The 26695-nt window shown below is 43.2% G+C and overlaps 1 protein-coding gene across 2 annotated transcripts in view; it reads left to right on the top strand.

Moving 5' to 3' along the window:
* LOC139367237 (zinc finger protein 438-like) overlaps positions 1-26695 on the top strand; it is a 99233-nt gene that overhangs the window by 56682 nt on the left and 15856 nt on the right. Inside the window, exon 2 of one of the 2 annotated variants that reach the window (XM_071105468.1) lies at positions 9992-10067. The gene's annotated coding sequence lies outside the window, so the exon portion shown is untranslated. Of the gene's footprint in view, positions 1-9991; positions 10096-26695 lie in introns of both variants that reach the window. The other variant, XM_071105467.1, reaches the window with a different exon arrangement.

Below are 26695 nucleotides of genomic sequence, written 5' to 3'. Positions count from 1 at the left end.
GCAGCAATTACAGCCTCGAGTGTTCTTGTGTATGACACTACGTGCTTGGCACACCTATATTTGGAGAGTTTCTCCCATTCTTCTCTGCAAATCCTCTCAAGCGCTGATAGGTTGGAGGGGGAGCGTCGCTTCACATCTTTTTTTTAGGTGTCTCCAGAAACATTAGATCCGGTTCAAGTCTGGGCTCTGGCTGGGCCACTCAAGGACATTCAGAGACTTGTCTCGAAGCCGCTCCTGTGTTGTCTTGGCTGTGCGTTTAGGGTTGTTGTCCTGTTGGAACGTTAACCTTCGCCCCAGTCTGAGGTCCTTAGCCCTCTGGAGAAGGATTTCATCATGGATCTCTCTGTACTTTTCTCTGTTCATCTTTCCGTCGATCCTGACTAGTCTCCCAGTCCCTGCCGCTGAAAAACATCCCCACCTTTTGGCAATCTCCAAGTGGACTAAGGACCAACAAGTGCCTTTACTGCGGAGTGGCTTCTGTCTGGAAACTCTTAACATAAAGGCCTGATTGGTGGAGTGCTGCAAAGATGGTTGTCCTTCTAGAAGGTTCTCCCATCTCCACAGAGGAACTCTGGAGCTCTGTCAGAGTGACCATCGGGTTCTTGGTCACCTCCCTGATCAAGGCCCCCGATTTCTCAATTTAGCCGGGGGGCCAGTTCTAGGAATAATCTTGGTGGTTCCATACTTCTTCCATTTAAGAATGATGGAGGCCACTGTGTTCTAAGGGACCTTCAATGCTGCAGATTTTTTTTGGTACTTTTCCCCAGATCTGTGCCTCGTCACAATCTTTTCCTGGAGCTTTACGGACAATTCCTTCGATCTCATTGCTTGGTTTTTGCTCCGACACGCACTGTCAACTGTGGGACCTTTTAAATAGACAATTGTGTGTGCCTTTCCAAATCATGTCCAGTCAATTGAATTTACCAGAGGTGGACTCTAATCAAGTTGTAGATACATTTTAAAGGATGATCAATGGAAACAGCACCTGAGCTTGAGTCTCATAGCAAAGGGTCTGAATACTTATGTACACGTTTGCATGAGTCATTAAGAGATGATCTGTGCCTTGACTTATGTTGCATCACTGAAAGTGTCTGTTCACATACATAGGTTGACCCAATCAATACAAACATCTTCTGAGCATGACTCCTAATCTTTGGGAAGTTTTTGAGAAGGCCCTTCCCTTGTAGTTTGGAATTCAGTTAATTCGTTAGGGCCATGATGTCCACTGTGAAGGCAAAATCAGCCAACCATTCTTTATCTTGCATAACACATTTTCCTTTCATTTGAAAAAACTCAGGAATCTCCGAATTCAGGTCCCACAACCTTTTTAGCACCTTAACTAAACTCAGCCATCTCTCGTTTGTGTGTTAGGGGAGATCTGTATGACCTGTCTCTTCCAACAGTGAGACAAACTACCTGTGGTTTAAAGATTTTGCTCTTATGAAGTTTACCACTGTAGTGACAGTATCCACAAGATGGCTCATTTTCAGAACACATTTACAGAGCACCTCCTGATGAATAATGCAATGCAGGAAAATTATTTTCTGATCTGGGTTCAGGTCACCTACTTGATATTGTACCCTTTTCAAAAGGCCAATGTTTTTCCTGTCAAGTTTGGGCACCCATCAGTGGTCACACTGGATAACTTTTCCAAATTCAGTCCCAGCTTTGCCACACACTTATTAACCTCCTCCAATAAATCTTTCCCTGTGGTTGTGCTCGTCATTGACTGCACTGAAGCAAGCTCCAATAATTTCAGTCTGGGGTTATGTCTCGTAAGAATATCAACAACTGCGCCGTGTCATGTGCATCACTGCTCTCATTCAGGGCCAAGGAGAAATAGATGAAATCCTTTACCTTGTCTTTCAACTTTTGTTCTATATTCTCTGCGATGTCCTCAACACACTGTTCATCTTGACAGGGAAACATTTTCAAGCAGTTATTTCTTGTCAGAGAAAAGTATTGCCTGCAGAGTCAATTAAACATTCTTAAATGAATTCGCCCTCAGCGAATGGCTTGCTGTGTTTAGTGGTACTCTCTCAATTCTGTTTGCTGAATGCAGTTTTGTGAAAAGTCCTTGCTGCTTTTGCAACTGAGAAAGCAACTCATTCGATGCACTTGCCCTCTGCTCAGTAGACATATTCCTATATTTCTCTGCATGCTTCGTCTGGAAGTGTCGGGACACCCTACATTCATTGTCTACTTCCTTTTCTTTTAAATCTTTGAAGAAGTCATTTTTGCGCAATTTGTAGCTAGCTTCTATTTGTAACTGAAGTGTGTGTCAGCCTGTCAGTCACGGTCTGTCCTCGTGCAGTTATTTTATAAGTGCTTTCAAAATAAATTTCCCACAAGCTTCGGGAGTTAAATTCAAAACTTTACTATTGCAAAGCTTTATGTGATCTGAGCATGATTCCGCAGGCCGTATTGAATCAGGTCACGGGCCGCATATGGCCCCCGGGCCGCCCTTTGCCCATGCCTGGCTGAGTAGCTTCCCAAATGGTAATGATGGAATACATTTGAATTGTAACATTAGTGAGGCACCATGATAGCCCAGTTCTTGCCAGTTGGATGGGATCAGCAACTTTCTCTGTATTACCCATAAGCCAAGGCCACTAGCCCTCTATACACAAAGTTAACAAACTAACTTAAGTGTTTTTAGATATGAGTCTATTTAGTGAAGCACCCTGCTGTGTCAACAACAGAGCCCTTAGCCTCCTCCCTGGTGACATCACTGCCGTGCACTAATTGAGGTTTAATACCAGGGCACAGAGTGGAGGGGTGTAATTTTCCTCCCCTACCCGAAATAGAGATGGCAGCTTTTCATGTGGTCGAGGTTAATTTGGGATGCAGTGGTACGGTGCAGCTGTATGTGATTTTAAACAAACACCTTGCTCTTTGTTTTTGTCTCCAACTTTTAGCGTGAGGGTTGAGGGGAATGGAAAGCAAGACCACCTGTCGATCGGTCACTTTGTTTTGTAATAAAAACAAAGACAAGGTGAAGTGTTCTTTGTTATAGCATAAAACTAACTAGACATATTGTGTGCCAAATGGCACCTCATTGCCTATTTAGGCCTAGTACACTACTTTTGACCAGGGTGGGTAGGATTCCATTTGGGACCCAGCAAGAGTTTGGCCTTTACTCAGTTAACCAGTAGACATTTGTGAGTAAAATGGAACTGAAGTGAAAATGGTTTCAAGAGCTTTTCAATTAATTTAATCCATAAAACAAAAGGCTACCCATTTCCTCTGTCACCACCATCTAAAGAAACCTAATCACTTTAAATCCAAATCGACATATGTCATTGCCAATCCTTTGCCCTGCGGCTGAGTTGATGTTGAGTTTATAGGCTAGCAGAACGAGAGGCATCGATAGCCCTGTAGTATGTACAGTGCCTTGCGAAAGTATTCGGCCCCCTTGAACTTTGCGACCTTTTGCCACATTTCAGGCTTCAAACATAAAGATATAAAACTGTATTTTTTTTGTGAAGAATCAACAACAAGTGGGACACAATCATGAAGTGGAACGACCTTTATTGGATATTTCAAACTTTAACAAATCGAAAACTGAAAAATTGGGCGTGCAAAATTATTCAGCCCCTTTACTTTCAGTGCAGCAAACTCTCTCCAGAAGTTCAGTGAGGATCTCTGAATGATCCAATGTTGACCTAAATGACTAATGATGATAAATACAATCCACCTGTGTGTCATCAAGTCTCCGTATAAATGCACCTGCACTGTGATAGTCTCAGAGGTCCGTTAAAAGCGCAGAGAGCATCATGAAGAACAAGGAACACACCAGGCAGATCCAAGATACTGTTGTGAAGAAGTTTAAAGCCGGATTTGGATACAAAAAGATTTCCCAAGCTTTAAACATCCCAAGGAGCACTGTGCAAGCGATAATATTGAAATGGAAGGAGTATCAGACCACTGCAAATCTACCAAGACCTGGCCGTCCCTCTAAACTTTCAGCTCATACAAGGAGAAGACTGATCAGAGATGCAGCCAAGAGGCCCATGATCACTCTGGATGAACTGTTTGAAAGTTTGAAATATCCAATAAATGTCGTTCCACTTCATGATTGTGTCACACTTGTTATTGATTCTTCACAAAAAAATACAGTTTTATATCTTTATGTTTGAAGCCTGAAATGTGGCAAAAGGTCGCAAAGTTCAAGGGGGCCGAATACTTTCGCAAGGCACTGTAGATAGAATGGCATTTGTGCGTCATTATAAATAACGCACGCACACACAGAGCCTTAATGTGGCTAATGACATTCAACACACCCAGGAAAACACACATCTCTCTGGCCGCTTGCTCTTTATCCCCGCTATATCAGCGCCTGTTTGAAGTGGAAAGCTTTAATCACAAATGTAAGGATTTACATTGCAAGAGGGTTGCTGGTTACTGCCCAGATGTTAATGTGGAAGGAGGGAGGGAGGGTCCAATGTAAATGCCTGCCCAGCTCTGTGGAGGGAAAATGAACCTGATAACAGCAATGGGTTGTAGGTCAGGACAAAGTCAGAATTGCAGTTTTAACATAAGGTTTGGGTTTAGTTGAACATCCTGGTAGATATGCAGAAACATACATAACATGTGATGCCATAGAATATATTTTAAAAAACAGGCAGCATACCTTTTCGCCTCCTGTGTTGTACGTAGTAGTGTAGCAGCCTTGCTCCACTAGTACATACAGAGGTGTTTTAGTGCGTGCAAATTAGATTAGCTACTTGGGTAGCTGACAGAAGCATGCTCTGGTCATCTTACTAAGCCTGAGGTTATATTTGAAAAGGTTTGTGGTTTTTAGAGCTGACTTCTTAAACGGTTTCTCATCACTATGTCTCTCTTACACACACAGCAGCAGCCTCATGGATCTCTGCTGGGCCAAAGCCTGTTAGCTCCAATTCTTACCGCCTGAGTTGATAATGCGGAGTGTCAGTCAGTTGACTTAAATCCTCACAGATATGGGATTAGTTCCCTTTCAGTCGGTCGCACGGTATACCGTACTATGGGGAGTCAACGACGAATTGTATTCACCTAAAGAAAAACTGAAATCGTGCCCAACAGGATAATGGATGCCGAGCCCGGCTTTTGAAGCCCCACCTTCCTGGCTATAATTCCAGTACTCGCGTTAATTTCCTAAACTCTTTGCTCCTCAGTTCACCTAAAGTAAGAACATGACACGCAATTTACAAACTTTTGAAGCACATAAAAGACTGCAAGATTCGGCTTGGACTTGGGTGTATGTTAGTGGGGAGAGAGTACTCGTTCCCTAGAAATTTGGGGTCTGGGTATCGGTTTTTATTTTCTAAAAGCTACCTACTTTCTGCTTTGCTTGTGTAGCTAATTCTTCCTCGCTTGGTTTGGATTTGTGTTTGCTAAAAACTAGAGGTGGACTGATTTTTATGATTTTTGTCAACGCCGATATCGATACCGATTTATTGGAGGACCCAAAAAAGCTGATGCCGATTTTTATATATATTTTTAGTAATGACAATTACAACTATACTGAATGAAAAATTAACACTTTTATTTTAACTTAATATAATACATCAATAAAATCAATTTAGTCTCAAATAAATAATGAAACATGTTCAATTTGGTTTAAATAATGCAAAAACAAAGTGTTGGAGAAGAAATTAAAAGTGCAATATGTGCCATGTAAAAAAGCTCATGTTTAAGTTCCTTGCTCAGGACATGAGAACATATGAAAGCTGGTGGTTCCTTTTAACATGATTCTTCAATATTCCCAGGTTAGAAGTTTTAGGTTGTAGTTATTATAGTATTATTTCTCTCTATACCATTTGTAGTTCATATAGCTTTCACTATTGGATGTTTTAATAGGTACTTTAGTATTGCCAGCCTAATCTCGGGAGTTGATAGGCTTGAAGTCATAAACAATGCTTGAAGCATTGCGAAGAGCTGCTGGCAAATGCACGAAAGTGCTGTTTGAATGAATGCTTATGAGCCTGCTGCTGCCTACCACCGCTCAGTCAGACTGCTCTATCAAATCATAGACTTAATTATAATATAATAACACACAGAAATACGAGCCTTAGGTCATTAATATGGTCAAATCCGTAAACTATCATTTCGAAAAAACAAAACGTTTATTCTTTCAGTGAAATACGGAACCGTTCCGTATTTTATCGAACGGATGGCATCCATAAGTCTAAATATTCCTGTTACATTGCACATCCTTCAATGTTATGTCATAATTACGTAAAATTAGGGCAAATTAGTTCACAACGAGCCAGGCGGCCCAAACTGTTGCATATACCCTGACTCTGTGCGCAATGAACGCAAGAGAAGTGACACAATTTCCCAAGTTTAGTATTGCCTGCTAACATGAATTTCTTTTAACTAAATATGCAGGTTTTAAAAATATATACTTTGTATTGGTTTTAAGAAAGGCGCTGATGTTTATGGTTAGGTACACATTGATGCAACGACAGTGCTTTTTTCGCGAATGCTCTTGTTAAATCACCGTTTGGCAAAGTAGGCTGTGATTCAATGATAAATTAACAGGCACCGCATCGATTATATGCAACACAGGACAAGCTAGATAAACTAGTAATATCATCAACCATGTGTAGTTAACTAGTGATTATGTTAAGATTGTTTTTTATAAGATACGTTTAATGCTAGCTAGCACCTTACCTTGGCTCCTTGCAGCACTCGTATAACAGGTATTCAGCCTGCCACACAGTCTCCTCATGGAGTGCAATGTAATTGGCCATGATCGGTGTCCAAAAATGCAGATTAACGATTGTAATGAACTTGATTAATCTGTCGACCTCTACTAAAAACCCACTAATTTCTGTTCTGCTTGTGTAGCCAGTGCTTCCTTGCTTGAGTAAGGCCAGTGGTAAGAGTAAGTTCAAAAAGGCTGACCAGCCATGTTTTTACCTTACTGACCATGTCCTTGCTCATATGGTTTCACAATGAAAATTAACGATATGAGTGCTGTCTTGTTTGCCTGGTGTGGAAATACTCGCAGGAAGCTTTGACTCAAACCAGTTCGTGTGACCATGGTCTCTTGCTGGGTTCACCTTCCATTGGAGTCGGACTTTGTGAGAAAGATTGGGGCTGCTAGTAAATGGTCTTCCAGTGAAGCGACCTCGGTAATGGGGTTGTCTGAGGCAGGGAGAGAGCAACGGTGGTCAGCGTTAATTGGGGTGTCATCCCAGCCGAGTGAGGCTCATTCCGGTTTCTCTGGCAATGTTCAGAGCCGGGATTCCGAGGCAGCCTAAAGCCCCGGCTTTGGATTGCGGCTGGGGAGAGTGAACCATTGGTGGTTAATGCGTCTTTGATCGAGCTGTGTCGTAGGGTAGCAGATCACCTGGGGGTGGATTGGCTGTCTTCTCCCCCGCAGTGGAGTTCCTCTAGGTTTGGCGGAACGTATTTACCTCCTGTCCCTGCAGCGGTGAAGCGTCGCTTACCCCTGTTTAAAGGTTTCGCCGATGAGCTAAAAGAGACCTGGGATCCCTCTGTTTGGTGATACGAGGTTATGGCGAGTTCATGAATGTGGAGGCTATGAAGGAGGCAGGGCTCGTTTGCACACCTCCAATATATGGAAAGCTGGTGAGTTACTTCGTTCCGGAGGCTAACAAGGGGGCTAATTTTAGCACAGTGCTTCTGAATAAACAGTGTCGGTTCTCGGTGGATCAGCTGGACAAAGTGTGCCAGGAGAATGCAGTATCATCCAGGTGTGGGTATAATAAACACAGTTCCTTCCCCACATACAGACACAAGGTTGTCAAGAGTGGTGGATATGAAAACAAGCATTCCAACAAGAACAAAATGTATCCCAGTCCTCAGGGTGGCGCTCTGCACCTTCAGGAGATAATGTATAGGAGACTGGCAGCGTGACCTGTCCAGTGGCGTGGCATGCGCAGTTTCACTATGGGTGATGACAGTGACTAAGGGTTTCGGTCTCTGCAGTTCGCTGTGGTCCCTTCTCCGTTTCGTGGCGTAATTACGCCAATTGTCCCCAAGGTCAAAGCCTAGGCTACTTGGGTGGTCCCCGTCTCACATGTACAGAGCGGTACTACTTAGTTCTCTTTCCTAAAACCTGGCCAGTTATCTGCTCGTATGGAGCAGTGCCCATTTCCTGTTGCGCAGGGCAATGTATCTTCCCGGATCTCTCAATGTGGGAGCAGATCTAATTTCCAGGAGTAGAGACTGCACTCCTTGGTGGTTGCCCAGGGGCCGATGTATATCTGACGTATATCTTTATGAATCGCGAGAACGAGTATTGTCGTCTGTTCTTCTCAATGAGGGATCTAGGCGCACCGTTGGGAACGGATGCTTTGGCGTATCAGTGGCCTCGTACCCTGCTCTATGCGTTTCCTCCGTGGGACCTAATTCAGGCCACTGTGGAGAGGGTCCGTCAGAAGGAGGGTCTGTTGTTGATTCTGGTGGCTCCCCATTGGCCCAGACAATCCTGTTTCCCGGAGATCATCCACATGGTTCCATGTCGTCGGGATCTGTTGTCCCAGGCACACAGGAGAGTTTGGCACCGACGCCCGCAGATAGGGGATCTGGGGGTTTGGCCCTTTGAAAAGTTGAATTTGATGGATAGGGGTTTACCCTCAAACTTGATTACGACTATATAGTTTGCACATGCGCCCTTTCCGAGAGGGATGTATACATATAAGTGGAGCGCATTTCAGGGTTAGTGTCAGGTTAAGAGTTTCTCCTTTTCAGAGTTCTTTAGTGGACATTTTGATGTTCTTGCAAGAGCTTTTTGAGCAGGGCCCTTATTTTTTTCCACATTGACGTTTTATATGGCAGCCATCTCGGCATATCATGTAGGGATTGACGGCTCTACCCTGGGGTCTCATCCTCTGGTGGGTGTGGTTCCTGAAAGGCGTACGTCGGCTCAGATCAGTGTCTTAAGTCTATGGCACTGACGTGGGACCTGGTTTTGGTCCTGGGCGTTATGTGTGAGACTCTGTTTTAACCATTGTACTTGACCTGATACCTCATTCCCTCCTTCAGGGAACAGTAGCTATATTCATAACTGTATGCTCACTCACTCACACTCTCTCTCTCTGGAAAGAACATGCATATTACTGTGGGACATTCAAGGACTTTCTGTACTGTGGTTGTATTCTGAAATTCTGACTCATATTACAGCACTGTTATATTTTGGGGCGGTTTCCTGGACACACACTAAGACTAGTCTTGGACTGCGAAACACTTTTAATTGAGATTCTCCATTGATCTTGCTTTTAAATCCAGGATGAGGCTCTGAATGTTTAGAGTTTAGTGTTCCTCTCCTATTTACATATGTTGCATATGGGTTACTTAAGCATTTATTTAGACTAATCTTTGTAAAGTAGAATTAAAGCTGCTTTGTCCAGATGAGTCACTATATGTTGTAAATTAAAACAAGTATTTAAGACTGCAGAAGAACAGAGGCAGCATTCCAGAGTTGCGTGTCCACCCTTCTCATCCTCTATAATTCATCCTGACATCTAGAGCCATTATTCTATGAATATGCACTGAAAACACTGCTCTGCACTTGTGTGTGCGCGTTACCATTACTCTGAAACAATGGAGGTGTCAGGGTGAATTCTCTCTCCTGTGGCAGAGTACTCTGAGAGCTTAGTGATGTACCCAGGGTTTTGCTGAGTTGCAGGTGAATGATGGTGGTTTTTCTCTTTTCTTTCCCCTCCTGCTTTTCACTCTTGAGGTGTTTTTAACAAGGTTGTTGGAAGAGGATAAGGAGTGTTAAATGAATATTTTACACACTGGAGCACTCTTTCTTTATTTAATATTGGGTCCCCAACCACCCGCCTGGCCGACCTGGTACGCTAAACGAGGCGTCGCTCTGGCTAAATATGTTGTGGCAGGGCAGCAGGCCTTTAGTCTGTGTGTGTGTGTGGGGGGGGGGGGGGGGGGGAAATAATGTGATTTTACAGTAGTATATTTAGTTTTGTTCATTCAGCACAGTATACTCAGTTGTCTTGTTGTGTTTGTGTTCCAGGGGGCCGTGGAGAGGGTCAGGGAGAGGATCAGACCCCTGTCACTGTCGCTGGGAGAGAGGTGGTGCCACAACAGAGGTAGGAAGAGGAGGGAACAAGCCCATTGGTAATAATAATATACGCTTCTCTAGGCATCACAAAGATATGTCTACATCTTTGTATGTCCAACAGGCACTGTTTGGTCACGTAAAATAACTAGGTCTACGTGAAGACGGAGAAACCCCTAAAAGTGTACCATACCTCTTCATGTTCAGGGCAGGGATAAGTGTTCCTCTACTCTCCTCATCATGTCCTGTTTACACAGACAGCCAGAGCAAAAGAGCGCCAAATTAACCGTCCACATCTCCTCTTCTCTGTGTGATCCTCCTCTCTCCTCCTCACAGGAGAGTCAATCCCTTCAGCTATCATTGACCTCGTTCTAAAAATAGATAATCTAACTCAGCCATCACATCTTTCACCATCTCCCATTTTCTTTTTTTTCATCAATGCCTTACTGTAATGGCTGAAAGGACTGGATTAGTTTATCCTGAATGGCTTTCACCTGTCCTGCTGTGACAGGTCAGTGTTCATGGAGGAAAGGTCACAAGGAAAGGAAGCTAGCTGCCTCGATTGAGACAAAGCCACTGTCTTCCCTCTGCCTTATGCCTGCTCTCCATTCCTCTCTTGAGCCTAGTACAGTCCGTTCCGGTCTTTCTAACCTAGCGCAGCGCTTACCCCCCCAATAAAGCTAGCTGGTGAGGGTAAGGTTGTGTCTGTCTATCCGTGTGTTTGTGGTTAATTTAACAGCATCACTGAAGGTAACTACAGTAATTATCCAGGGTTCCCTTTGATCTTGCCAGACAATGTTTCCCAGGTTCTAATGCCCATCAAAGACTCTGGAGCAGCTGCTCAATTAGTGCAGTAACCTTTTCTAACTTTGTGTGAGAGAGGGAGAGCCAGAGAGACAGGCTTTCACCTTTCCCTCCCTATGAGCACTGTGTTCTTCATTTCAGACTTCATATTTTTAGCTTTTTTCTGAACTATTCCATTTGTTCCATTGCGCCAGACAAGCTCAAACAAGAACAGTTGAAGTATTTGAAAGATTTCTAATACGATTTGAACCCAGTTTTTTTGAGTGTCATTCTTCAGCACTAACAGACAAAATTGCTCTCATTCAGTTAGTACGTTCAGTATGCATTAATGCACAGGCACAAACACGCGCGCACACACGCACAAACAGGAGGTGGCTGCGTTGTCTGTGAAGGCTGTGTGGGCTGTTTCTGGGTCTTTTATAGTGTGTGTGTTCATGTGTTTGCAAATGATTGCATGTCTGTCTTTGTTAGTGTATGGAATTTGAGCTAAGCTTTCATCTTTAAAAAGGTGCTCAAACAGAGCCACAAGACCCATTTTTGTACTAGTGTGATGTCCTATATAATAAGTACTAATACTCCAGGCTACTCGATGTAAAGTAAGAGAATGTTGCCTTAACTTGAGGTGACCTGCTTTTAAAAACTTCACATCACCTCTTAAAGGAGGAGAACCTGTGGGATGATCTGCATATTCCTTTGATCTCAGGGAGCAGTCATCATTAAAGAAGAGAGGACCCGAGTCAGGGTGCCTCTTACTTTAGCCCCTCTGCTACCTGTACCTGGTGCATCTAGCACTACCACACCCCCACCGAAAGATCACCCTTCTCTGAAGCATGAAGCTGCCCTTCATTTCAAACAGCTCCTTGAGGTGCCTTGGTGTAGTCAAAGCCAATGCCACTCTGTTCTTCACCACCCAGTCTGCTGATAGTGGTACACTACCCTTGGATTGAGGGATGTTAATTTCTCCTCCCATCCTCTCTGTTTTTTGGTCTCTCTGTTCCTCACGTCCCTGAACCTGCTTGTGGGAGAGAGAGACTTTCTTTAATGATACATTTTCATTTCACTAAAACCTCACCAACCCCTTAAAAAAAAGGCTGCATACTCAGCTTACCATCTACCCACGATACAAAACAACAACATCACAATAACCAAAACCTCACCCCTTCTACAACCGTATATCATGAAAACTATTCATTTAAACAGAGTCTGAAGGTAGACCCTTTAAGCAAGGTTGTGACCCACTTCCTCAACCTAAAACATTTGCTGGGTGAGAGGACACCATAACCCTCATTTTTCACAGTGTGTTGTACTGATCTTACAAACTTTCCCAGATCGCAAAAAAAAGTCGCTTCAAGATTAACCTTTTTTTCCACTTAGTCTCATTCAGGAAACTTGACAGTTCTCTCACCGTGTACTTTGACCCCTCTGCCTGACTGGCTGTCAGCTCTGGACCCATTGAGGAGGAGTCTGAAAAGAAAGCCTTCCTTATCGTCCTCTTCCTCAGACTCACCTTCCTCGTCTCCATCTCCTAACCTGATCACCTGCCCTTGGGGTATATACGTACGGTCACTGTGGGGACTGTTCCTTGGTGTCTTTGACCACACCAGCCTCTCCCCTCCCACCTCCTTTCTTCTCCCACTTTTTCCTTTTCCACATGACATCCTCCTCCACCCCCCCTAGTCGCCTACCCTTCCCCACAATACTCTCCTCATCCACTAGCATAGCCTGACTAGACCCAGCCTCATCTACACCACCATTTTTAGCATGACTAAGCCCAGCCTCTGCTGCCTGCGCCTCATGGCCCCCTTGACCTTCATTTCCCCAACTGGTGCTTGTACCCTCACCTTGTCTACGGCCTTATAGTGGGCACTGCTGCTCCCGAGTGGCGCTGCGGTCTAAGGCACTGCAGATTGTGATAATAAAATGGCGAATGAGTAGAAGGTTGACGTTCTATGTGTCCCCAACCGATTGTGTTTTTTTGATCAAGACAAAGGAGATGATTGTGGACAACAGGAAAAATAGGACCGTGCACGCCCCCATTCTCATCGACGGGGCTGTAGTGGAGCAGGCTGAGAGCTTCAAGTTCTTGGTGTCCACATCACCAACACAATAACATGGTCCAAGCACACCAAGACACTCGTGAAGAGGGCACAACAAAAGCTATTCCCTCTCAGGAGACTGAAAAGATTTGGCATGGGTCCTCAGATCCTCAAAAGGTTCCACAGTTGCACCATCGAGCATCCGGACTGTGTGCATCACTGCCTGGTATGGCAACTGCTTGGTCTCAGACCGCAAGGCACTACAGGGTAGTGTGAATGGCCCAGTACATCACTGGGGCCAAGCTTCCTGCCATCCAGGACCTCTATACTGGGCGGTGTTAGAGGAAGACACTAAACATTGTCAAAGACTCTAGCCACCCTTGTCATAGACTGTTCTCTCTGCTACCGCACGGCAAATGGTACAGGAGCGAGAAGTCTAGGTCCAAGAGGCTTCTAAGCAGCTTCTACCCCCGAGCCATGAGACTCCTGAACATCTAACCAAATGGCCACCCAGACTATTTGCATTGCCCCTCCCCCTCTTTTACACCGCTGTTACTCTCTGTTGTTATCATCTATACATAGTCACTTTAATAACTCTACCTACATGTACATATTACATCAACTAAGCTGGTGCCCCCGCCCATTGACTCTGTGCCGGTACCCCCCTGTATATAATCTCGCTATTGTTATTTTACTGCTGCTCTTTATTCTTATCCGTAATTTTTTTTTAACTGCATTGTTTGTTGTTTTGAATTTTACCCCTTTTTTCTCCCCAATTTCATGGTATCCAATTGTTTAGTAGCTACTATCTTGTCTCATCGCTACAACTCCCGTACGGGCTCGGAACAGACGAAGGTTGAAAGTCATGCGTCCTCTGATACACAACCCAACCAAGCCGCACTGCTTCTTTACACAGCGCTCATCCAACCCGGAAGCCAGCCGCACCAATGTGTCGGAGGAAACACTGTGCACCTGGCAACCTTGGTTAGCGCGCACTGCGCCCGCCCCGCCACAGGAGTTGCTGGTGCCAAGCCCTCCCTAACCCGGACGACGCTGAGCCAATTGTGCGTCGCCCCACGGACCTCACGGTCACGGCCAGTTGCGACAGAGCCTGGGCGCGAACCCAGACTGGTGGCACAGCTGGCGCTGCAGTACACAGCGCCTTTAACCACTGCACCACCCGGGAGGCCCCTACTGCATTGTTTAAGGGTTCGTAGGTAAGCATTTCACTGTAAGGTCTACACATGTTGTATTCGGCGCATGTGACTAATTACATTTTATTTAATTGTTTGGTCAATAGGCTGTTGGTCGACTGAGATTTCTTTAGTCAAACAGTTGCAAATTATATATATTTTTCATACACAAGACACCTGTCTGATTTGCGCCTGTCTCAGTGGACTAATCCATTGCAGAGGCTGTGGGGATGGCACAGTCCATCACTCAGGCATCAGCAACGGAAGGCACTCGTGCCGTGAGGGTATTTGCCTTCTCAGTGCTTGAAGCGTCACTATAGACACCATGGTTCGAATCCAGGATTTATCACAACCGGACGTGATTGGGAGTCCCATAGGGCGGCGCACAACTGGCCCAGCGTCGTCCGGGTTTGGCTGGTGTAGGCCGTCATTGTGAAAAATCATTTGTTCTTAACTGACTTGCCTAGTTAAATAAAGGTACATTTTTTTTTAAATTATGCCCCAAATCACCACACTCAAAACACTGCAGACTGTCTGTGCTGGCAAACTCCGCGTAGAGTCTCCCATTCCTTACTTTAAAATGCACATATAACTGTTATTCATTGTTGTTCAGAAATATCAACACTTGCCTATGGATTGAAACAACAAATATTCCGCTAGCAATCAGCCTGCAGTCAACTCTTTTCATGAACACAACCACCACTTCTGTATAAATTCAGCTCCTACCTGTTCACAGACTGTGAGCAGAGAGAGCTCCCCCTCAAACTTCAGTTGACCTAGCTGGCAGGCCTGCATCTGAGGTGTTGGAATGCTATAGATCCAGTGACGCTTTCCTTTCCTTTAGCTAGCTCCCCTGATCTCAACAACCCCTTCCCGGCTCACTTCCTGTAAGGCCATCCTACATCACAAAGAGATGATGGAGAACTTCCCCACCTCGCTGACTGCGCCCCATGTTCTACCATTTAATCTGTGTAGTGTACACAGTAAATAGCGCCTAAAATGAGATGGCCACAAGATTCCTTCCATCCTAGCGTTGTTTTGATGTGTTCTACTGTTTCGTGATGTGTTGTTGGTTGTGTTCTGTAGCGTGATCATTAATGTGGGAATGGAGAAGCGGGTGTTTTCTTTAGTGTCCCTCTCAAGGTTGCCACAGCATCACTTTCCCCCACTGGGGGAGAACTTAATTAAAATAGTTTGTGAGCCAGTACTAGAGGAGAGGTTGTGTATATTTCTCTCTATCTGTGTGTGTGAGAAAGGGAAAGCCTACTTGGTAAGGAGAGCAGCACATCACTTGTTACTGCCCTTCCGTCTTGTGCTTTCTACTCTTTCTATACTAGTTAGGCTCACATCTATATATTTTCTCTACCTCCACTAACAACTGACAGCACAACCCACACCCCCCTCTCTTCCTTACCACTCTTTAGTAATGTCTGACCTATTCTACATTTGTGTCTCAAATGGCACACTATTCCCTAGGTCACCAATTTTGACCAGATACCTATGGGCCCTGTTCAAAAGTAGTGCCCTACATATGGAATATGGTGCCATTTTAGACACAGTGGGTTCAAATGTGTAAGAGAAGTGAAAGGTCAGGTAAAGGTTTAGTGTGGAACACTGTTAGACTAACACACACTTCCTGCTCCTTAACCCTCTGGAAATGTTGGTCTCATCCAGAGTCTGCTTCCCAAATGGCACCCTATTTCCTTTATAGTCCACTACTTTTGATCAGTGCCCATATAGTGCACTATATAGAAAATAGGGTGCCATTTGGGACACATCCAGAGAGCTGAGAAAAAAACTCTCTCGCTCTCTCTCTTCTAACCCGGACGTGACATCACCTAGGCCTGGTGACAGACGGGACCGTTGGTGTGACCCATACACAAAAACGCACAAGACTTCGATCATCCAGGAGGACACGGACGTGTGTGTGTGTGTAGCCGTGAAATAACCATAACAGTGTTATGGAAATTAAACACACACACGTCCTCGTCAACAACAAGGCCAGGTCAAAGTTGATTGGCTGGTTTCCATCATCCTGCCTTTCTCCTCTCCTCTCTCTTCTGCACAGGAAATGAATACCTCTCTGTTCACGGTGGCTCCTTCCGACAGAATTCTCACTAGTATATGGAAGTCTACAGCCATATTTGGCATTTTAGAAGGAGCACATTACATATGGAGGTCGGCTTGAACAGATCCGATTGTATCACAAAAGTAGACAGAATATCTTCTACTGTATCAATTAAGCAAGATTTTGCTTAAAAAACAAATTACTTGGAAACATCATTTGAAAAACAATAGGCTACATGGAATCCTTTCTCTTTTGGCGGAATTCAGAATGCTGAGGGTTTATCCTCTTCCCCCCCCTCCATTGAGTTGGATATTGATTGATCCACATCCCTATTCAGAGCCAAGCGGCTAGATCGTAATTGGAATGCCATTTCTCTCTTATTGATCTGTTCAGGTGACAGCTAATGACATACGGTGGTCTGCTTCTGTTCCTGTATGTCCACTCTGCATGGGACTGTATACCATGGGTTACGTCCTAAATGGCACCCAATTTCATATGTGGTGCACTACTTTTGACCATACATTAAAAACACCTTCCTAATATTGAGTTGCACCCTCCCTCCCCTTTGCCCTCAGAACAGCCTCAATTTGTTGGTGCGTTCCACAGGGATGCTGGCCGATGTTGAGTCCAATGCTTCCCACAGTTGTGTCAAGTTGGTTGGATGTTCTTTGGGTAGTGGAACATTCTTGATACACACAGGAAACTGTAGCGACGAAAACCCCAGGAGCGTTGCAGTTCTTGGCTCAAACCGGTGTGCCTGGCACCTACTACCGTCCCCCGTTCAAAGGCACTTAAATATTTATGAATTTCTGTCAGCCGGTTATTGTCCTGCAAAATACTGCCGATCTCACAGTGATTTACTACTGATAATTAACATAAACATGTCTAGCATCTCCAGGCCTCTATGCATACAAGCCACTGATGAACGCCTTTGTAACATCTACATTTTAAAAAGTCTAATAAATTAATTTAATATGCATCATAATACATCGTATTTATTTTAGTCAGGTCTAAAGAAACATGATATGAAGAAATTGTATTTCAGAAGAACAAAATATGAGTTGGCCTACTGTGGGCCTATGTTGTTTGGCTATGCGCCATGCTGTAGGCTGGTTAATTTAGCTGAGAAGATATGCTTATACAGTGCCTTGCGAAAGTATTCGGCCCCCTTGAACTTTGCGACCTTTTGCCACATTTCAGGCCTCAAACATAAAGATATAAAACTGTATTTTTTTGTGAAGAATCAACAACAAGTGGGACACAATCATGAGGTGGAACGACATTTATTGGATATTTCAAACTTTTTTAACAAATCAAAAACTGAAAAATTGGGCGTGCAAAATCATTCAGCCCCTTTACTTTCAGTGCAGCAAACTCTCTCCAGAAGTTCAGTGAGGATCTCTGAATGATCCAATGTTGACCTAAATGACTAATGATGATAAATACAATCCACCTGTGTGTAATCAAGTCTCCGTATAAATGCATCTGCACTGTGATAGTCTCAGAGGTCCGTTAAAAGCGCAGAGAGCATCATGAAGAACAAGAAACACACCAGGCAGGTCCGAGATACTGTTGTGAAGAAGTTTTAAAGCCGGATTTGGATACAAAAAGATTTCCCAAGCTTTAAACATCCCAAGGAGCACTGTGCAAGCGATAATATTGAAATGGAAGGAGTATCAGACCACTGCAAATCTACCAAGACCTGGCCGTCCCTCTAAACTTTCAGCTCATACAAGGAGAAGACTGATCAGAGATGCAGCCAAGAGGGCCATGATCACTCTGGATGAACTGCAGAGATCTACAGCTGAGGTGGGAGACTCTGTCCATAGGACAACAATCAGTCGTATATTGCACAAATCTGGCCAATATGGAAGAGTGGCAAGAAGAAAGCCATTTCTTAAAGATATCCATAAAAAGTGTTGTTTAAAGTTTGCCACAAGCCACCTGGGAGACACACCAAACATGTGGAAGAAGGTGCTCTGGTCAGATTAAACCAAAATTGAACTTTTTGGCAACAATGCAAAACGTTGTGTTTGGCGTAAAAGCAACACAGCTCATCACCCTGAACACACCATCTCCACTATCAAACATGGTGGTGGCAGCATCATGGTTTGGGCCTGCTTTTCTTCAGCAGGGACAGGGGAGATGGTTAAAATTGATGGGAAGATGGATGGAGCCAAATACAGGACCATTCTGGAAGAAAACCTGATGGAGTCTGCAAAAGACCTGAGACTGGGACGGAGATTTGTCTTCCAACAAGACAATGATCCAAAACATAAAGCAAAATCTACAATGGAATGGTTCAAAAATAAACATATCCAGGTGTTAGAATGGCCAAGTCTAAGTCCAGACCTGAATCCAATCGAGAATCTGTGGAAAGAACTGAAAACTGCTGTTCACAAATGCTCTCCATCCAACCTCACTGAGCTTGAGCTGTTTTGCAAGGAGGAATGGGAAAACATTTCAGTCTCTCGATGTGCAAAACTGATAGAGACATACCCCAAGCGACTTACAGCTGTAATCGCAGCAAAAGGTGGCGCTACAAAGTATTAACTTAAGGGGGCTGAATAATTTTGCACGCCCAATTTTTCGTTCCACTTCATGATTGTGTCCCACTTGTTGTTGATTCTTCACAAAAAAATACAGTTTTATATCTTTATGTTTGAAGCCTGAAATGTGGCAAAAGGACGCAAAGTTCAAGGGGGCCGAATACTTTCGCAAGGCACTGTAAGTCCTGTGACATGATTTTATAGTAAGAATAATATAATTGAGCTGGATTAAATAGAAAGGATATTTTTCCTATTATGGTGCGAGTGCACATAGGAAGTGGCTATGTTGAGCGTAAAAGTGATCATTTGATGTAACAGGTCCTATATGCTAGATTTAGAGTTAATTGGCAAACTTAGACTGTCTTAAAAATGAAAACATATATGGGCTGCATGGTGCAACTATAGGCTATTGATGATTTGAGAAAGTAGGGGAAAAAAGGTCCTGCTGCACAGCTGTTCTCTCATCAAGTGGTTATATTTTCACCGATCAGACTATTCTCAATTTAATCTTGTCTTTACTAATCTGTCAAATTGTTTTCAATTTACAGTTGAATATTATCAAATGGGCAGGAACAGGGTTTTATAATTGAACATTTGCTTAATTTGAGCAGCTGAGACATTCCATGCATCAACCACTGTTTGAGGAGCATGCTCTCGCTGCCCAACAGGTGAACCTTATTCCTGCATCTACCCAGTGCTTAATTTGGGAAACAATCTGTTCGGGAACATTGATAGTAACATGTTTTCGCAACAAAACATATTTCACTAAACTGTTGACAGCACTTCTGCGCAGTCGAGTAAGGAATTTAGGAGATCGAGGAGGAGATGGGAACACATGGTGGTTAAATATTATGTATAGCTAAAGGTAATGTGTCACCTACTTAATTATGAAAATATAAAAAACCTCTATTACTAGGCTATTCAAAATTAAATACAAATTCACTAATTGTCGGCTAACTGCACAATCAATGAACCAATGAACCATCAATGAACCATTTTGGCTCAAGGGCCACATCGGGATTTTGAAATTCAACAGAGGGCCGAATTGTTTGGGGGACCAATTGTTTGTTAACATCAATTTGCGGGGCCTCCCGAGTGGCACAGCGGTCTAAGGCAGTGCTTGAGGCATCACTACAGACCCGGGTTCGATCCCAGGCTATGTAACAGCGGGCCGTGACTGGGAGACCCATTAGGCGGTGCACAATTGGCTCGGCGTTGTCTGGGTTAGCAGAGGGTTTGGCAGGCCGAGATTTCCTTGTCCCATCGCACTCTAGTGACTCCTGTGGTGGGCCGGGCGCATGACTCTCGACCAGTGATGGGACAAGACTGTAACTACCAATTGGATACCCCCCCCCCCCCCCCCCCCCCCCCCGGCCTAGGGCTATACGTTATATCCCGGACTCATGGATATACATTTTGTAGTATAGCATAAGGTAACCAGTCCATCCAGTATGTGTAATAATTAGAGATGCACGATATATCGGTAAGCATATCAGATTCGGACGCTATTAGCTAAAAATGCCAACATCAGCATTGGCCCGACGTCTGTCTAGTTTAACGCCGATGTGCAAAACCGATGTCAAAGCTGATATGCATACCTATATGACGTAATGGCGCAACAAAAAATACTGCGCTTCATAGCATTCCTAACCTAGCCCACTATGTCTGCTGTGTGGATCTGTTTTCAAGTTTCAAAGGAAGATAACCAAAAGGCCATATGCAACATTTGTGCTGCTATTATTCCCAGAAGGGAGAAGGTGAAGTCTTTCAATACCACAAACCTAATTGCTCATTTGAAAGTGCATCACCCCCAGACATTCAGCGACTACTTAGAACAAAAGCAGAAAAAAACTAAGCGCACACTTCCAACAACGAAACAAGTTCAAGTCGAGCAGTCATTTGAAAGAGTAAGAACATTTCTCAAAGACGAAATCCATTAACGCCAAGATAATGGAATGCATTGCCCTTGACAATCAACCGTTCTCTGTCGTGGATGATGTTGGCTTTCGCCGACTGCTCGAGCACCTCGAGCCCCGGTACACACTACCAAGTAGGCGCTATTTTTCAGATGTTGCCCTACTGGAGTTACAGTATTGTTGAAAAGCACATCCATTGGCTACTTGCTATGGGCGTCACTGCTATTTGCTTCACAACTGACATTTGGACAAGTGATGTCCGCCCCATGAGCATTCTGAGTCTGACAGCACAGTGGGTCGACGAGGATTTCGTACTGAGCAAAGCCGTATTGCATGCTCAAGAATGTGCTGGTTCTCATACTGCTGCTACCATTTCAATGGCATTGAGAACATGTTTTAAACTTGGAAACGTGAACACACTCCTAGCTCCATTCGAACAACTGACTTGAAATAAGCTCATCAACTGCGTCTGCAGCAGACATGATACCCTCTGTCATGGTATTGAAACGCTTGCTCAACAAAACTGCCGACACAGACCGTGGGGTTAAAACTTGCACTAGAGGCTGTGAACAAGCGATTCGGTGGCATTCTCTCTGAGCCTCTTTGCTGTGTCACCACATGCTCAATGCTAGGTACAAGGACCTCTACTTCGATGCAGACAAAAAACAGGGTTTACGTAAAATGTTACATACACAGCTGGACAAGATGAAAACAGACACAGTGTGCACCACAACATTTTCTTGCTGGCACTCGCTTTGCCTTATTTGTTGTTTTCCTTACAAATATTAACTTTGGACGTGTGTGTTCCTATCACAGTAAGTTCCTTGTTTTCTGTATATCGTGTTGTTGTTTCTGCTGTAGGTGATACATTATCCAACACATAAATATACTGTATTTAAGTTGTATTCACGTTTTCAATTACTGGTGACAAATAATGCATTCCAATTCATTCATATATTGTAATGGACACCTATGATGTGTGTAAAATACTTTTTTTTTAAAGGTTGTACTGATTTATAATGAACTAAGCAATTTTCCAGCTATGTATGGCGCCATGTTTGTTGACATTATACAATGCATTCTGGGTGTCATGTAATTTGCCAGACCAAAAATGTTATAATGAGGTGAAGAATGGTTCACTCATCTTTCGGGTAAACTAGAGGTATTTTTGGGCACTGATTTGCCGATTTAAAAAAAAATAAAAAAAAATGTTATACCTTTTATTTAACTAGGCAAGTCAGAACTTCTTGCGACTCCAAACCCGTATCTGGGAGCGTAATCATAGCCTCAAGCTCATTACCATAACGCAACATTTCCTATTCATGAAAATCGCAATTGAAATGAAATAAATATATTGAAACACAAGCTTAGCCTTTTGTTAACAACACTGTCATCTCATATTTTCAAAATATGCTTTTCAACCAGCTACACAAGCATTTGTGTAAGAGTATTGATAGCCTAGCATAGCATTAAGCCTAGCATTCAGCAGGCAACATTTTCACAAAAACAAGAAAAGCATTCAAATAAAATAATTTACCTTTGAAGAACTTCAGATGTTTTCAATGACGAGACTCTGTTAGATAGCAAATGTTCATTTTGTCCAAAAATATTATTTGTGTAAGAAAAATAGCTCCGTTTTGTTTATCACGTTTGGCTAAGAAAAAGACTGGAAAATGCAGTCACTTACAACGCCAAACTTTTTCCAAATTAGCTCCATAATATCGACAGAAACATGGCAAACGTTGTTTAGAATCAATCCTCAAGGTGTTTTTCACAATTCTATTCGATGAAAAATCATTCGTGGCATTCGGTTTCTCATCAGAGTCAAACGGAAAAATACTGCAGCTGGAGATTACGCAATAATTGCGACGGAGGACACCAAGCGACCACCTGGTAGAAGTAGTAACTTATGGTCAATCTTCCAATGATATGCCTACAAATACGTCACAATGCTGCAGACACCTTGGGGAAAACGTGGAAAATGTAAGCTGACTCCTAGCTCCTCCACAGCCATATAAGGAGTCATTGCCATGAGGCGGTTTCAAAAAATGCGGCACTTCCTGATTGAAATTTCATCTTGGTTTCGCCTGTAGCATCAGTTCTGTGGCACTCACAGAATATATCTTTGCAGTTTTGGAAACGTTAGAGTGTTTTCTATCCAAAGCTGTCACTTATATGCATAGTCGAGCATCTTGTCGTTACAAAATATCGCGCTTAAAACGGGAACGTTTTTTTATCCAAAAATGAAATACCGCCCCTAGAGTTCCAAGAGGGTTTTACACATTCTTATATTCAATGACGGCCTAGGAACGGTGGGTTAACTGCCTAGTTCAGGGGCAGAACGACAGATTTTCACCTTGTCCGCTCGGGGGATCCAATCTTGCACCAATCTTGCAGTTAACTAGTCCAAAGCAATAACGACCTGCCTCTCTCTCGTTGCACTCCACAAGGCGACTGACTGCCTGTTACGCAAATGCAGTAAGCCAAGGTAAGTTGCTAGCTAGCATTAAACTTATCTTATAAAAAACAATCAATCATAATCACTAGTTAACTACACATGGTTGATGATATTACTAGATATTATCTAGCGTGTCCTGTGTTGCATATAATCTGACTGAGCATACAAGTATCTGACCGAGTGGTGGTAGGCAGAAGCAGGCGCGTAAACATTCATTCAAACTGCACTTTCGTGCGTTTTGCCAGCAGCTCTTCGTTGTGCGTCAAGCATTGCGCTGTTTGACTTCAAGCCTATCAACTCCCGAGATGAGGCTGCTGTAACCGAAGTGAAATGGCTAGCTAGTTAGCGTGCACTAATAGCATTTCAAACTTCACTCGCTCTGAGCCTTGGGGTGGTTGCTTCCCTTGCTCTGCGTGGGTAACGCTGCTTCGATGGTGACTGTTGTCGTTGTGTTGCTGGTTCGAGCCCAGGGAGGAGTGAGGAGAGGGACGGAAGCTATACTGTTACACTGGCAATACTAAAGTGCCAATAAGAACATCCAATAGTCAAAGGTTAATGAAATACAAATGGTATAGAGGGAAATAGTCCTATAATTCCTATAATAACTACAACCTAAAACTTCTTACCTGGGAATATTGAAGACTCGTGTTAAAAGGAACCACCAGCTTTCATATGTTCTCATGTTCTGAGCAAGGAACTGAAACGTTAGCTTTCTTACATAGCACATATTGCACTTTTACTTTCTTCTCCAACACTTTGTTTTTGCATTATTTAAACCAAATTGAACGTGTTTCATTATTTATTTGAGGCTAAATTGATTTATTGATGTATTATATTAAGTTAGAATAAGTGTTCATTCAGTATTGTTGTAATTGAAATTCTTTTTTAATCGGCCGATTAATCGGTATCGGCTTTTTGGTCCTCCCAATAATCGGTATCGGCGTTGAAAAATCTTAATCGGTCGACCTCTAAAATATAGCCTACATTTTTCTGGGTTTGGATGATTGTGTTATGCTGTAGGTACTTCTGTGAATGTCTGAACATTTGATTGCATCCAAAAAAGAAACGCTCACATTCTGGACATAACTTGAAGGACTGTGTTTGTGCAAAATATTTCTGAAAAAACTCTGTGCCCAGCTCAAATGCTGATTGTTGCGTCATTCGAAACTGGACGTTCTAAGTAAGGGTTGTAATCACACCAGTTTGATCATACGCTACAGGGACCACTAGAATGATCACACCCCTGTGTTGGTACATGTGAAAAGGTTGAAAGGCAGCAAAAAATGGGAATGGAAATATCGGATATCAGTATCGGCCAAAAATGTAATATCGGTGCATCACTAATAATAATACAGTCCACACTCAAAGGTGATTACTAGAATTGGTTTAATTTTGGAGGGAAGGCTAGACCAATTTTGTACCAAATACATCTTAAATCAGTTCTGTTTTATGTTTTTCTTGCGTAATATGCGGTATTTAATTCAGGTTTTTCTTTCAGGCTTGGGCTCATATGCATAAGCTCTAATATGCATATGGGTATTCTGAATTAATCATCACCTTAGAAAGCACCTTAGAAAGTTTCAACCTGCTGTAGAACTTCTTTCTTCAAATTGATCATCACAGTGAGGTGGGTTTTGAAAGTATGATACTGTTTTGATGATAAAACAATTATCTGATTTTTGACTGCATTTGCATTGACCTCAGAGTGGTTAGAGGGGCAATAGAGCCAATAGAGTACAAGGCCATTAGGTCCTGATGGTAGTTAGCAAGTTGTGTACTTCCAAAGCATATCCAGAGTGTATAACGGGATTACCGTGACTCAACGGTCACATCACATTTGTGACCCGATTCAGGAAACTAGGCATATGTCTCAAGTCACAACTTCACAGGAGAGTCGTTTGAACGAAAGAAAAAAAAAGTTTTGATCAAAATGCGTTTTTGTTTGTTGCAAAAATGCCTTCGCAGAACTTTCATGTGCCTTAATAACAAACTTTTATGCCATCTCTAAATATGAGTAAAGTTGTTAAATTACGAGGTTTAGCCAACGAAAAAGGAACTTTCCCGCTAGCCATGATTGGCTGAGATAATGCCGAGAGATGAGTTTCAGATTGGTCTGCGGTGTAGCATCTTGTGTCTATAAAATGAGCTGCTCGATATGCGTAGATAACTGCCATAGAAAGGATTTTTTTAGAAAGATATAACGTTAGCCATGGAGAACTGCAAATATGTTGCTACTACTCTCAATAAAATTGCTGCCCTGAATTTATCAGGTGCTATCGACAAAGATCAGTGGGAAGAATTTCTGGAGGACGAGGTTAGATGGCTGGCTTGCTAGCTAACATTAACTTGTGTAACGTTAGTGATGTTTTCTCAGAATGCCAACAAGCCTAATCGTAATGTTAGCTAGCTAACATTGAACCTATTTGGTTAACAATCACTTTGTATTACTAGTTAAAGCTTGGTGTTAGCTAGTCAGCTGACGTTCGATGGCTGGCTGGCTGGCTAGCTAGCTAGCTAACATTATGTGTATGAACTGTGTGTAGTGATCTCAGAATGTCATTTCGCATCTATTGTATAATAATGCTAAAGTATTTCTGGAATTTGTCTTTCAGCATCAGTAGAACACGCCTGACTCTCCTCCACCAGTCATACAAGGAGAATGGTCTAATGCAGTGTATGATATACCATTTTGTAGCTCTGAGCCTCTACTTTTATCCAATGTAAAAAATATAAAATGTTGCTACATAAGACTGATTTGAGCCGGGCAGTCACATTTTACTGCGGTCATGACTGTCGGTGTGGCAGTAATATGGTCACCGCAACAGCCCTAGTCATAATTACTGTGTAACTCTATGGAAGGGGGTGACAACCATGAGCCGCCTCGGTTTTGTATTGAAAATAGCTGTCTTACGACTGACTACACCATGGTGCTACCCTGCTGTTGAGGCTACTGTAGACCTTTTAATTGCAAGACCATGTGTGTTAATCAGTTATTTTGTGACGCAAATATATTTAGTATAGTTTTCTCTAAAAAGGATTACTTTTTTAATGTTTCAACATAAAAATGAAAATAAATGAAATTCACTGAGTAGGATGGTCCTCCCCTTGCTCCTCTGAAGAGCCTCCACTGTTGCCTACCCTCACCACCAGCCCATCAGGAAGTCCAGGATCCAGTTCCAGAGGGAGGTGTTCAGTCCCAGGCTCCTGAGCTTAGTGATGAGCTTCGAGGGCACTATGGTATTGAACGCTGAGCTTTAGTCAATAAACAACATTTTGACATAGGTGTTCCTCTTATCCATGTGGGAGAGGGAGCGCAATAGAGATTGCGTCATCTGTGGATCTGTTGGCGCAGTATGCGAATTGGAGTGGGTCCCGGGTGTCTGGGATGATGATTGTGTTGATGTGCGGCATGACCAACCTTTCAAAGCATTTCATGGCTACAGATGTGAGTCCTACTGGTCGATTGTCATTTAGACAGGCTACCTTGGTGTTCTTGGGCACAGGGACTATGGTGGTTTGCTTGAAACATGTTGATATTAGACACAGGGTCAGGGAGAGAAAATGTAAGTGAAGGCACTTGCCAGTTGGTTAGCGTAACCTCTGACTAAGCGTCATTGTAATGTATCTGGCCCCGC

The sequence above is a fragment of the Oncorhynchus clarkii genome, chromosome 15 (genome assembly GCF_045791955.1).
Source record: "Oncorhynchus clarkii lewisi isolate Uvic-CL-2024 chromosome 15, UVic_Ocla_1.0, whole genome shotgun sequence".
NCBI lineage: Eukaryota > Metazoa > Chordata > Actinopteri > Salmoniformes > Salmonidae > Oncorhynchus > Oncorhynchus clarkii.
This window is presented reverse-complemented; position numbering and strand designations above follow the sequence as displayed.